Source organism: Tenrec ecaudatus, chromosome 6, assembly GCF_050624435.1.
Source record: "Tenrec ecaudatus isolate mTenEca1 chromosome 6, mTenEca1.hap1, whole genome shotgun sequence".
Taxonomy (NCBI): Eukaryota; Metazoa; Chordata; class Mammalia; order Afrosoricida; family Tenrecidae; genus Tenrec; species Tenrec ecaudatus.
Genome location: NC_134535.1, coordinates 106,381,391 through 106,393,592, shown reverse-complemented (window position 1 = coordinate 106,393,592; position 12,202 = coordinate 106,381,391). Strand labels below are relative to the sequence as shown.

Below are 12,202 nucleotides of genomic sequence, written 5' to 3'. Positions count from 1 at the left end.
TAAAAAGATCTATTTCTGGGAAAAAGCTCTTGAAAATTAAAAATATACTGGGTAAAATGTTTAACTGCATAGGAATATTTGAAAAGTAACCTTAATAAAATCTTTCTTCATTCAAAAAAATTGAGTGGAGGAGAGAAAATCTAATTAGTCGATGTTGAAGAACACAGGGAAAACAGAAGAAACTGTGACAGAAACATGATGGGGAAAAATTCTCCAGTAAACCATGAAGCATACAGTGGGCGTCACTTAGGGTGTGTGGGGTACAGATCAATACCATCAGAGCACACGGCACCGCAATGACAGTCTATGAAATGTTCGTGCAATATCTCGGCAGGAATGTAATGTTTTCAATAAAAACCACTACCGTTAGTTAGCACAGTGAACATGGTTTTTGTAGACCCAGCTTACATTTATCAACATACCTACAAGGGCAACACTCTACATTCATTTACCTTGTGAGGAGGCGTCTACTCTGTCAGGGCAGAGCTATCAATGTTCCCTCAGTACAGTGATGCCTGCATCCTGTGGCTTTGCATGCATTCACTACAAGGATGTGTTGTTTTTGTTTCTGCCGGTGCTTTTATAGTCACTGATTTTGTCAAATTTTCTGACGTTTTACCTACAATATTGTGTATATACCAACAATGCCTTATCCATTCTTCATTGATCAGTATTTAGGTTCCTGACATCTTTTTACTATGGTACAGCTGTGTGAACAGAATAAAAGCATACCGGGTGATATAAAATGTGGAAAGGTGTGTGTCAGGGTCATAATTTGTCACTATACTTAATCTAAATGTTGAGCACATCATCAGGGAAACTGGATTATATGAAGAAGAACGTGGCATCGGGATCAGAGGAAGGCAAATTAACAACCTGTGAAATGCAGATGACACAACCTAGCTTGTTGAATGTGAGGACTTGAAGCACTTGCTGATGATGGAGATTAAGGATTGCAGCCTTCAGTATGGATTACAACTCAATGTAAAAAAACAAAACAAAATCCTTATAGCTGGCAGAATAGGTAGTATTATGATAAATGGAGAAAAGATTAGTTGTCAGCAATTTCATCGTGTTAAGATCCAAAATCAATGCTGATGGAAGCAGCAATCAGGGTTCAAACTGGGTACATCTGCTACTCTTTAAAAGATTGTCATTTCCTTGTTGAAGTGTTATATAACTCTTAGAGAGGAGTCTCTTGTCCCACATCTCTTGGCCAAAATTTTCCCCCAGTCTGTGGGTTCTCTTTCCACATTTTGTGAAATATTTTGTTATACTCACAAAAAAGCAAAATCAACACCAAAAGTACCTAACTGCCATCGAGTTGATGCCAACTCATGGTGGCCAAATAGGACGGAGTAAAACTGCGCCCTGTTGGTTTCCAAGATTGTGACACTTTTATAAAAACTATTTTAAAAATCTATTTTATTGTGTTTAGGTGAGAGCTTGCATAGCAAATTAGGTTCCTTTTAAAGAGTTTCTATACATATTGTTCACTGACATTGGCTACATTTTTCACATTATATCAACTTTTTTTAGTGATTTTCTTGATATACTATTCATCTATCATATAGTTCCATGGTTAGATTGCTTTTAAAATGAGTATTGTACGCATCGTCAATTCTAGTGCCCCATTTCCCTTCCAGGATTCATTGTTTGCTCTCCAGGTCCCCTCACCCTGCCAGTCTCCCTCCTGATAAACTACCGAATCAGTTCTTATATCTATGCATCTACTCTTTCCGTGCTTCACAAACTGGGAAACCCAACAGGAGCAATAAAACACAAAAACAAAATAAAATGGGAAGAATAAAATAATAATAACATGAAGATAAAAGTACAAATAAAAAGTAATAAAGGCAAGACCACCATCAATATTTTAAAAGCCAGGGAAGAAATTTCTGTTGTGGAACAAGCAAGAAATACCTGAGCCTAGATCAAATTCAGGTTGGGTCAAGAGGAACATCAACGGACCAAATGTCAAATGGCATTATTAGGTTTGTTTCCCTATATGGTATGAAATGAGTCCTGTTTCAGTCTTCTGCTCTGTCACGGTCACTCTCCCAGTGCCCCACTGTCCTGACGAACCCTGGTTGTTTGATGGGTTTTGAGATCAGGAAGTCTGAGGTCTCCTAGAGTACTCTTGTTTAGTAGCATTTTGCCGAACTGGAGTCTCTTTTCTTTCCATAAAAGTTGATGAGTTTTTCCATCTCTCTTAAAAAAGTATGTGGGAATCTGGATCAGGATTGAATCATATCTATAGATAACTTTGAATAGAATTGACATTTTCCAAATATTGTCTTCCTATCCAGGAGTATGCATATTCTTCAATTTACATAGGTCTATTCCGATTTCTCATAGTGCTGTTTTGTAGTTTTCTTTATGCAGGTATTTTGTTTCTCTGGCTAGATTTATTCCTAAGTATATCATCTTTTAAATGCCTGTTGTAAATAATACTATTTTTCTGATTTCCTTTTTGAAAGCTCTCTTTGCTAGCATTAAAAAAATATCAACTGATTTTTTTAAAGTTGATTTGTACCCTGCCACGTTGCTAAATTTTTCAATTGTTTACTATAATTTTCTTGGAAAGTTTTTGAGATTTTCTATGTATAGAACCATATCATCTACAAATAGAGTCTAACTTCTTCTTTGCCAAGTTGGATATCTTTAACTTCCCTGTCTTGCCTAATATTTCTGGCTAAGACTTGCAGTGGAATATTGAGTAGGAATAGTGATAAAAGACATCCTTGTTCTTGTTTATAGGGAGAAAGCTTTCAGTCCCTGTCCATGGAGAAAAATGTTGGCTGTTGGCTTTGAATATTTTCCCTTTGTTATGTTAAGGAATGTCCCTTCTATTCCTATTTTGCTGTGTGTTTTACAGGAATAGATGTTGAAGTGTGTCCAATGCTTATCTGCATCAACTGTAGAATATTGTGGTAAGTAGTAGTTGTGAATCCATACCAATAACTTTTTTGAGAATTAAGTAGTAATTATAGGAAAATAAGAAGAAAATGTAAAGACTTCTGCTCAGTCACTAATGATGTGATTTAGAATGTTCTCATTTAAGTAATTTCCCATTTCATCACATATTTTTCTATGATGAAAATGGACGGTAAGCATTGCTGAGGATTCTGTATGGTCTGGTACTGGTGGTACAGATACCCTGAGTTACCAGAGGAGAAAGGGTGCCCAGGCGGGCTCTGCAGAAGACAGCTGTGCCACTGACCTGGAGAGAAGACAGTTTTCCTGATCACCAATCAAAATGGGGATAAGAGTATGAGGAATAGCAGGAAAAGCATCCAGAGGAAAGAAACCAATAGATAAATTGATAAATTTGACCTATGCAAACTTATAGATGAGCTATTGGAGAGCATAATAGCATTTGTACTATCTGTAAATACATAGGAAAACAAAAGGAATCAATCAAAACAGGAAAAACAAGCATTTTATAAGCAAATCATAACATAAAGATTCAATTATGTCTCACCAAAAGACACATTGAAACCCTAGCCCCTACACAAGTGAATAGGGCCTTCTTAGAGAAAATAGGTCTTGTGTGTGTTTGTTGGTGTTGCTGTAGATGTTATCACTTGAGCATGGCCAGTGCTGCAGAATGAGTACTCCCTAAATGTTTTTTCAATAAATGCCTTACAGTAAAACGAGGTCATCATACTGAGGGAAATCGAAAGGAGAACCGGATAGGTTTCTGTCTTTATTGTTGGTCATACTCCTGACAATTTCAGTTTTGTCCTACCTTTTGGCACCAGCTACTGTGTTTCTTTTGGTTTTAGGAACACTTCATCGAGGAGCTTTTTCTTCTTCTTTATAGGCTATGGGTCATCTTCAGAACAGCAGTACAAGCTTTCCTTCTAAGTATGTGATTGGAGAACTTGAAGCCCCAAACACACACATTTTGCTCTGTGTCCACAATGAAGTAGGAATGCTGGTGACTCACCCATGGACCAAGTGGATTCACTAACTGTCCGACTGGTATCTGAAGACTCATGAATGGAAAGATTTGGGGGAAATCATCAGACTGGATATCAATCCTAGTGGATTTGAAACCCAGAGAGGAATCCAGAATGTAAACATGTAGGAAAAGGTAGTAATTCCTAATTGGACGAGAGGACAGAACATTCCAGAAAGTATTGGATGGTTAGACAACTCTTCAGGAGTGACTATCTAATTCTTTTGTTTATAGGCTCAAAGCACCAGATACAAAGTCCAAAAAAACCCTAACTCATTGCTCTGTATTTTACCTACTGCCATTCAGCTAGCCCAAGCCACCATCATCAATTCCCTGCACCCAAGTAGTAGCCTTCTAATTCACTCCACAAATCAATCACTCTTGACTTGCTCTCTAGAGGATACTTTCTTGTTAGTGAATCTCCTAATTTTAGAATTTTTTACAATACACTGAATATTTCCTAAATTAAGTTTTGATTCTTTTTTGCTGTACATTTCTGGGACTGAAATCTGTGTGAAAGTAGACCGTGAAGGATGTTTAGAACACCCTTCCTTCCGTGAGCATCACCTCCACCACAAAGCCTTTCCTAAGTTCTCTGAGTGCAGTCTCTTTCCTGCCCCATGGTACACTCATAAGACTCCTAGTGCCTTACCTCATATGCTTGCCTGGATCTGACGTTCCTAGGTTGCACTCCAGAATATTGTTATCTCTCAAGAGTAAGAATTATACTTGAGGGGATTTCCAGGAAGATGGCAATGGATTGACAAATAGCAGAGGGACTCTGCAGAATCCAGCTCAGGAGAGTTGCTTAGAAGGAAATTCAACACTGCTGGAAGCTAGGTGAGCTCCACCCTGTGTAGCTAGCCCAAGGCTAGGTAGGGAAAGCCCCACTTTCCCTCCAGGGGACAACCTGCCCAACTTCTCACTGGGGAATTCCTGCCTGCGTACCTGGGGGCATAAGGCAGCTCAGTCAACACTCATCAACATTCCAAGCTGTTGCAGGAACCTCTGCCCAACCTCCACAATCCCAAGGCAGGCAACCCACTAGCCTTCTGGGGCAGTCCCCAGATAGGGAAGCCACAGGAGGATAAAGTGGTAAATTAATCCCATAGTAAAATTAGCTGTAGGCAGTTCTTCTTCTTTTTTTATTTTAACAATGTATTGGGGCTCATACAATTCTTTTCACAGTTCATACATATACATACATCAATTGTATAAAGCACATCTGTACAGTCTTTGCCATAATCATTTTTTTCTCTTTTCTTCTTTTACATTTTATTAGGGACTCATACAACTCTTACCACAATCCATACATATACTTACATCAGTTGTATAAAGCACATCCATACATTCCCTGCCCCAATCATTCTCAAGGCATTTGCTCTCCACTTAAGCCCCTTGCATCAGGTCCTCTTTTTTTTTCCCCTCCCTCTCCATTCCCCCCTCCCTCATTTGCCCTTGGTAATTTATACATCGTTATGTAGGCAGTTCTAAGAAGCATTCCTACAAGTCTCCCAGAGAGAGCCAGTGCTCTTCAACTTCCTGGAAAATGGCCCCTGACTTTAGCACATACTATACAGCCACAACTGTCAAAACCACATGGTATTGCTACAATGACAGATACTCAAACCAATGGAAAAGAACTGAAAACCCAGAAATAAAAACATCAGCATACAGACAACTGATCTTTGATAAGGGCCCCAAAAATATCAAATGGGAAGCAGATGCCCTCTTTAACAAGTGGTGCTGGAAAAAATGGATATTTACCTGCAGAAAAATGAAACAAGACCCTTATCTCAGTCCATGCACAAGAATAAACAAGGTGGATCACAGACCTTGCAGTTAAACCCCAAACTATTAGGGCCATTAATGAGGGAATTGGGACCAACTTGAGAACTTTGGCACAGGGAATAATACATAGGCTATCAGAAATAGGGAAGGATACAAACACAGAGGAGGCACAAATTGACAAATGGGATATAATGTAGATAAATTTCGATATACTGTGTACATCAAAAGAATTCACCGAGAGTAATAAGAGAGTCCACAGACTGGGAAAACATCTTTAGCAATGACACATCAAACAAAAGCCTTATTACTAAAATCTACAATACTCTGCTAGCTTCCAAAGAGAAAAAAAACTAATTGCCTACTTGACAGGTGGGCAAAGGACCTGAACAGAAGTTTCACAGGGTCAGAAATCTGAATGGCCAACAAACATATGAGAAACTGTTCCCGATCTTTAGCCATAAGAGAAAAATGCAAATTAAAACAACAATGAGGTACCACCTAACACCCTCAAAGGTAGCCCTTTCACAAAATCAGAAATCAACAAGTGTTGGAGGGGCTGTGGGGAGACAGGAACTCTCATCCACTGCTGGTGGACTTGTAAGTATGTATGACCACTATGGAAATCGATCTGGCGATATCTAAAACAGATGGAAATCGAATTACCATATAACCCAGCAATCCCCCTACTGGGCATATACCTGGAAGAGACAAGAAACAAACCAAGGCCAGACATCTGTGCTCCAATGTTCATTACGACACAGTTCACAATAGCAAGGAGTTGAAAGCAACCCAAATTTCCATCAATTGACGATTGGATTAAAAACTGTGGTATATATATACAATGGAGTTTTACGCATCGCTAAAAAGCAGTGATGAACGTCTGAAGCACATTGCAGCATGCGAAGAACTGGAGGAAATTATGCTAAGCTAAGTAAGTTAGGCACAAAAGGACAAGTACAACATGAGTCCCCTTAGGTAAGTCTTTTAAAAAATGCAAAAGGGGCGTGGGGAAAAAGCTACGGTATACAAACATTCTTGGGGTGAGGACCGTGTAGTATGGCAGGGACCAGATCAAATGCAGGGATGTACATGGTAGACAACTGGGGACAAGGTGGGGAAAGGGAAAAAAAATGATGAAAATAAGGAAGAAATGGGTAGCAGGGCATGGGGCGCTAACCCACCCAAGGGGAGGGTATTGTTTATATCTCCACAGGGAACGAGGGACCAGACTTCAATCCAGTGCCCCAAGGTGTGAATGCAACATGCCGGCATGGAGTAGGGAACCAGTGGAGAGGTCTGGGGGGATGGCCCCAATACAAATACTAAGTGGACGCCTGCCCCTCACCCCAGAAGAATTTATTTCAAAGGACAGCATTGAATCTGCAGCTCTGGGAGAGGGACATATATGATCGCAGCACACGGGAGCAGATGAAGGGGGAGTAAGAGAGAGTGGAGCACATCCTGGCCCACCAGGCCTGAAGGACGATGACCCCAATTAGAGCAGCCAGTCCACAAAGAGGACCACATGGCCAGTCCCACTATGAGATATGACGTCCCTCACTGACCCATGGCCCTGGGGGGGACAGCACCAGAGACACCGTGTGGGAATTCGTCCAACTTGATCCCAACACACCGAGGCAAAGCACTGGGGGAGTGCAGCGGAACAGCAAGGGAATGGATCTGCAAGGTCCCCAGGGAATGCTGAAGGTGGACTTTGGGGCCAGGGCGTGGTGCCCCAACAGACTGGACTGGAAAATACTCCTAAAGGCCAACAAACAATCCTTGAACTAACTACAAGCTTTTCTTTATTGTTGTGTTTTGTTTTGTTCTTTGCCGTTGTTGTTTTGTTGTATATTGTTGCTTGGTTTTGCTCTGTCTTGTTTTTGTGCATGTTATTATCTCCGCAGGTCTGTCTAAATAAGATAGGCTGGATGAACTATCTGGAGGAGAAAACAACGGTACCGACAGTTTTCCGGGGGGATATGGGACAGGGAGAGGTGGGGGAAAGTAAGTGGTGTTAACAAACCCAGGGACAAGGGAACAACAAGTGATCCAAATTGGTGGTGAGGAGGGAGTGGGAGGCCTGGTAGGGCATGATCAAGGGTAATGAAACGAAGAGGTATTGCTGAAACCCAGGTGGGGACGGACCATGATAGTGGGAAAGGAGGAAAGTCAAGGGAAATAGAGGAAAGAGCTGGGAGGCAAAGGGCATTTATAAAGGTCTAGATAAAGACATGTACATATGCAAATATATTTATATATGAGCATGGGGAAATAGAGCTATGTGCCAATATTTATAGGTTTAGTATTAAGGTAATAGAAGGACATTGGGCCTCCACTCAAGTACTCCCTCAATGCAAGAATACTTTCTTCTATTATATTGGCATTCTATGATGCTCACCCTCCAGACACAACCACTGAAGACAAAGTGGGTGAATAAGCAAATGTGGTGAAGAAAGCTGATGGTGCCCAGCTATTGAAAGATATAGCGTCTGGGGTCTTAACGGCTTGAAGGTAAACAAGCAGCCATCTAGCTCAGAAGCAACAAAGCCCACATGGAAGAAGCACACCAGCCTGTGCGATCACGAGGTGTCAAAGGGATCAGGTATAAGGCATCATCAGAACAAAAAAATCTTACCATAGTGAATGAAGGGGAGTGCAAAGTGGAGACCCAAAGCCCATTTGTCAGCCACTGGAGATCCCCTCACAGAGGGAGGAGACGACCAGTCAAGGTGTGATGTAGCACCGATAAAAAATACAACTTTCCTCTAGTTCCTAAATGCTTCTCTCCCCCACCCCCCACTATCATGATCTGAATTCTACCTTGCAAGTCGTGCTAGACCAGAGGATGTACACTGGTACAGATAGGAACTGAAAACACAGGGAATCCAGGGCGGATGATACCTTCAGGACCAGGGGTGTGAGTGGCGATTCTGGAGGGTAGAGGGAGAGTGGGTTGGAAAGAGGGAACCAATTACAAGGATCTACATGGGACCTCCTCCCTGGGGGACAGACAACAGAAAAGTGGGTGAAGGGAGACGTCAGACAGTGCAAGATATGACAAAATAATAATTTATAAATTATCAAGGCCTCATGAGGGAGGGGGGAGCGGGACAGAGGGGGAAAAATAAGGACCTGATGCCAAGCGCTTAAGTGGAGAGCCAATGTTTTGAGAATGGTGAGGGCAATGAATGTACAGATGTGCTTTACACAATTGATGTATGTATGGATTGTGATAAGCGTTGTATGAGCCCCTGATAAAACAATTTAAAAAAAGAATTATACTTGAATTATTTATCTACTACGTAGTGTAACATCTGGCCCTTAGTAGAGCTACCTAAGTGTTTAAATGAAACTCAAGTCAACTCATGTTTACTTGTCATTATGGTACCCATTGTACATTTGAAGAATCCAGAAGTTTATATAATCTTAGTATAATAGTTACTATCAAGTTTGGGGCATTTATTACATTTCACTTTCTTTCTCAATAGATAATTTTCTGTTAATAAAAGAAAATGAATTCTGTTGGCATAGAATTGATTCTGAGTCACGGTGGTCCTGTTCGTCAGCAGAACTGCCTAGAGGATTTGTAAGCGATGGATCTTTATGGAAGGGGACCCACCACACCTTTCTCCAAGGACACAATTGAGGGGTTCAAACCTTTTAGTAGCAATGAAACGCTTAACCATTGTGTCCCCTGCTCGCCTTCATTTCTATTAGTTACATTTAAATATGAGAGTATGGAAATCCTGTCAAGACATAACCTTGATCATAACCACATTATACTGGGTTACCCGGGATTTAACATTTTCTTGATAATGGTTTTACTGTACAGTTAATTTTACTGTAAGGCACTTCTGTTTCTTTTTTAATTTGAACAAACATAAATTCACAAGGGTCAAAAATCAAACAGCCTATATAGGTAAACAATGAAACTCCTCAAGGGCATTTTTCGTCTTACCTATACAAAAAGAATGTACTCATTCTCCCCTACTCCACCCTTGATTCATTTTGAAATTCATTCTTCTTACAGCTGAAGATTTTATAGAAACCTCCCAACCTTTTAAAAAACAAACAAACAATATTGCAATAAATCCATCTTGTTCACAAATCAATTCAGAAGTGCACAAGTAAATCACAAGGCACTTCTAAACAAACTAAGCATGAATAATGAACTAGAATCATTAACTGTACCTCCAACTATGTCATTACGTTGTATGATTGCAAATAGCTCCTCACTGTCAACTTCAAATCATCATCAAGTAGCAGACCTAAACTCAAGTAGTAGGCAACTACTCTATACAGCGCTTGAAGAATGCTTTGGTAAATAGGAGGTAAGCTATTACCAGCACACACAGCATTAATAAAAAAGGCATACATTTAACTACTAGAGGAACATAAATTGTGTTGCCATCCTATACCACCATATTTTCACTGAATTACTGACATTATTGTTCCAGGAAAATCTTGCTCTAATGCTACTGAATAAAGAACATCCAAGGTTAGCTATTGATAGTAGGTTTTACAGCAAATGATGAAGATATGCATATTATTATGGAAATGAGTGAATAGGCCCGGCCTGCGGAATAACGATCAGCATAGTCAAATATAAATAGCCCATGTGTATAACCCAAAGAAAAGGAAAACGAGTTAATTCTCAGCATGCTTCTAAACAATAAGAAGTAATATATGGCTGAGAGAATCTATAGCGAATTTAAAGTCCTATTTTTTTTAGTTATTTAAATGGAATAGAGCTAAAAGCTAAATAGATAGATTCAAAAGAACAATCCTCCTTTGGCAGAAGAACATGCATAAAATGACCTAATAGATTTTTTCGTTCAGAATTCCAGGACTCAATGAACACTGACTCTAAGTGCCTCTTTTGTTGGATTTGTTTGTCAGTGTGTGCATTAATTAGTTCACTAAAAAACTGCATTGTTTGCAACAAAGCAAAACATGTTACACAGTATTGGAATGAGTGAACATTCCCAGACACATGACTTTGTCCCATAGTCCCAGTCAGGTCTTTGGGATGTGACAGAGCTGAGTCCTTTCATAAAGGTCTAATCCTGAAAGCAGGAACCGCTAAGCTGACTGGCATTTGTTGTGATTTTTGGAGTATTCAGTTCATATTGTTATGTAACATTTTCTAGTGAGTGAACCTGAAAACATTCGCAATCTCTTTACACTTGCAACTTATTTATGCCTGTAATCAATTTACAACTTCACCACTGACATTCGGTAAAAAGAAAAATCAATCAGAAAATAGAGGCCATGTAGGTTTCATAGTAACAAGAAAACATCAATATTTGACTATTCTTTGTGTTTTTATAACATTCTCTCTCTCCTTTAAGAGTCAATTAAAGTTTGGGCCCCAGAGAAATCAACAATGCTGGAAAGATATACCTGCTGATCAAAAGCAGAGAGATATAAAACAGAATCAATGAACCTGGATCTTGAAAATTTAGAATTAGGCATTTGATTTAGCTCAACTAATACTTTGATGCAGCTTCATGCCAGAGCAGAGGAAAAGTCTGGGAAAGTCTAGTGAGGTGGACAGCTGAGATGGCCCTTCCAGCTATAATTTCTTATACGATAGGTTACAAATCCTAGACGCTATGGCCGTGCCTATCATCCCATTTGAGCCGGAGTTTCCTCCTGTGCTCCTGTGGGATGAAGGCAGGAGGAGGTTTGGACCTCACTAGAGGACATGAGCCAAGTTGCACGCTAGCTTCCCGTGGGTTGTGGCCTGCTCAAAGCAAAGGCACACCTCAGAGACATTCTTCTGGGTAGAAGAGCCATGTGGGAAGCAGAGAGAGAAATCCCAGGACCTAAGAGGCTCCCTGCCAAGACCATGAGACTGGGAGGCAGAGCAGTGGGCGGGCGGGCTTTGAGAACCCCAGGGGTAGAGGCCATGTATGGCTCCCATGCTGTTGACTCAAAAGCACACGGGACCAAGAGTCCGAATATCTGGTTCTTCCTCATGCTGACCTATGGAGCTCGCTGGCAAGCATGGCTAAGCATGTGGAGGCTACCAGAATGGTGCCAGTTCAAGCCTCCCCGCTGATCCAAGGGAGAAAGCACCCAGGAAGCTGCTGCTTTCCAGACTATAGCACAGGAGACTCACATGGGACTGCTTCATAGGGTGGCTATGAGTCGGAGATGACAACACACAACACGACACAATGACATTTTTGAACTCGGCAAGTCTAATCAATGTCCTGATCCTCATTGTTTGTCTAAAATGGAGTTCATAATAGCTGCAATGCCTCTCTCACAGGAATGCTGTGAGGTTCTAATTTGAGGTTATGTGATTTGCATGGCATTTTGAAAAATGCAAAGCACTATTATCTTAGTGGAGCAAAGCCCTTCCTCAAGCCTGGATGTGCTCCACGTACAAACACAGGCACTAACCTTGTGTGATTGTTAGGTTTCATGTGATCTTGA

At 40.6% G+C, this 12,202-nt stretch overlaps 1 protein-coding gene across 2 annotated transcripts in view; it reads right to left on the bottom strand.

The window, feature by feature from the left end:
• The window catches only part of BCAT1 (branched chain amino acid transaminase 1), a 114,903-nt gene that overhangs the window by 93,097 nt on the left and 9,604 nt on the right, over window positions 1–12,202 (bottom strand). The window contains exon 1 of one of the 2 annotated variants that reach the window (XM_075551988.1): window positions 9,717–9,735. The exons of the other annotated variant lie outside the window; for it this stretch is intronic. The gene's annotated coding sequence lies outside the window, so the exon portion shown is untranslated. Of the gene's footprint in view, window positions 1–9,716; window positions 9,736–12,202 lie in introns of those variants that run through there. 2 annotated transcript variants of the gene reach the window in all.